Source organism: Palaemon carinicauda, chromosome 4 (genome assembly GCF_036898095.1).
Source record: "Palaemon carinicauda isolate YSFRI2023 chromosome 4, ASM3689809v2, whole genome shotgun sequence".
NCBI classification, from domain to species: Eukaryota; Metazoa; Arthropoda; class Malacostraca; order Decapoda; family Palaemonidae; genus Palaemon; species Palaemon carinicauda.
In genome coordinates, this window is record NC_090728.1 from 126,537,101 (window position 1) to 126,539,600 (window position 2,500).

The following is a 2,500-nucleotide window of genomic DNA, read 5'->3' on the forward strand; positions in this document are numbered from 1 at the left end:
TGCTCCCTTGTGGTGATTACAGGCATCTGACCATGCAGATCACACCTGATCACTACCCCCTTCCAAACATCGTTGATGTGACATCCAACTTGCACAAAACAAAGGTTTTCTCAACACTATGCCTCTCGAAGGGGTATTATCAGGTGACCATGAACCTAGAAGACTTCCACAAGACTTCCATCCTCCCACCCTTCGGTACATACACTATCAATTACTCCTATTTAGGCCTTTGTAATGCTGAGGCCCATTTTCATTGCCCCATGGATGGCATCTTACAGGACCTCCATTTCTTCATATGTTAGGCGGATGACATACTTATGTTCTCTTCCTGCAAAGAGGAACACATCTCTCACATATGCATCATTCTTGACTGCCTGCAATAGAATGATCTTTTAGTCCGATATGACAACTATGACTTTTTCACCAATAAATTATTGCTCTTAGGGAACTGCATCACTCCTGAAGGAATCAATCCCTTTCCTTAGAGTGTAGCAGCCTTTAAGAATTTCCCCAAGCCCTCAACTGTCAAAGCATTCCAAGAATTCTTAGATATGATAAACTATTATCAATGGTTCCTGCCAACCATGGCCACCACTTTTGCCCCTTCTACCCTTTCCTCAAGTGCAAGCCAAAAGACCTGAATTAAGGTCCCTTTCAACATGCGTCCTTCTGTAAGTTAACGGCTGAGCTATCAAATGCCGCTGCTCTCACCTTTTCCATGCCATATACACCTCTCCTTTTATCCACAGATGCCAGCAACGTTCCTCTTGGTGCAGTAGTTAAGCAGGTGGTAAATTGCTAGGTCCTCCCATTGGCCTTCTTCAGTAGAAAACTGTCCGAGACAGAATCCGGCTACTCTATTTTCAATTGCAAATTGCTGGCAGTGCATTGGTCTGTCCTTCACTTTAGCCACTTCTTAGAATGTGCACCCTCCATCATTCATATGGAGCACATGTCTCTGGCGCATATCTTCACTTGACAGTGGGACGCCTGGTCGATCTGTCAACACAGATATCTGTCTCTTATTCATGATTATAACAGCACCTTTCAACACTTCCCAGAGAAAAAGGACCCCATTGCTGATGCCCTTTCAAGAAACCCATTAGCCACCATTAACCTGGGATTGTATTATAATGCATTGGCAGAAACCCAAAGAAAAAATTCAGAGTACCAAGTATATAGGACATCCTGTACTTCTCTCCATTGAGAAGACATCCGCCTCAACATCTTCAACTCAACCATCATGGATGCCTGCTCCCATGCACTGACAGGTGTTTAATTTTATCCATTGCCTTACATCCCTCGTGCCAACCTAGTGCATAATTACTGAAGACAGAGCTCATTTGCCACAGTATTACTAATAATGTGAGGGACTGGTTCTGGACTTATACCTCTTGGCAAGCTTCAAAAGTACATTAACACACGGATTCAGTAGTGGGAACCTTTCCTCAACTTCAACGTCATTTTGCCCACATTCATAACGTCATAGTAGGTCCATTACCCACATCACAAGAACACCATTACCTGTTTACCGCCATTGACAACTACAATGGTTAGCCTAAAGCCATTCCCATGCATACTGCAATATCTGCCTTATGTACATCTACTTTACTCTCTGAGTGGATAGCGAGATTTGGTATCTGTGAGCATAGTATTTTTGACATGGGTACCATTATCACCACTCTATTGTGGACATCATTACCGAATCTCCTGGTTATCACCCTACATCAGATAATTGCCTAAAATCCTACAGCCAAGAAAATGGTTGATTGTTTTCATTGGCAGTTGGAATGGTGTGTGGGGATCCATTGGTCGTCACTGCTTAGTTTTTTTTCCCCGTCTGCAGCCTCCTTTGACAATCTCCAGCGCTTACGTTTAATTGTTAGAATATTTACTCCATGCTGCCAGACTTACAAGACTCCAGGAAAGCAACACATACCAAAATATTTACACACCGCTGCCAATATCAGCAAGAGCAACAACACTAGTAAGCCATCCTGACAACCCCTTACACAAACTCTTTCTTTGTGTTTCTTTGTACACTGAAGTCTTTTTATTAACATTCGTTACAATGAAGACTGATTCTCCATTGATTGCCTAAAACTTGGGTATCTCCAGCAAGATGACCCACGTACTGTTCGCCTCTCTAAAGCCCGTCTGTTTCTTTTTTTTTCTTTTTTTTTGGGGTGCAGCCATGTTCCATAAAATGTAGTGCTATTGATTTTTTTTATTTCTTGCTTTCTCCCACACTGATAAGAGAGCTCCCTGTTTAAGCTGGCCTTTGTATGTCTTAGTTTGTGTGAATTTTTGGGACATTCTTGCTTGCAACTGATTATATGTAAGCTCTTTATGTGTTGGATATAGGTTTCTTGCATTCACCCTCACACAATGGGAAAATTAACAGTAATGACGAAAGTTTATACAATATACAACCCTTTTCTAGTATATGTATGGATTAACTAAAACTTCTAAATTTTCCATTACTATTTTTTTCCAATAC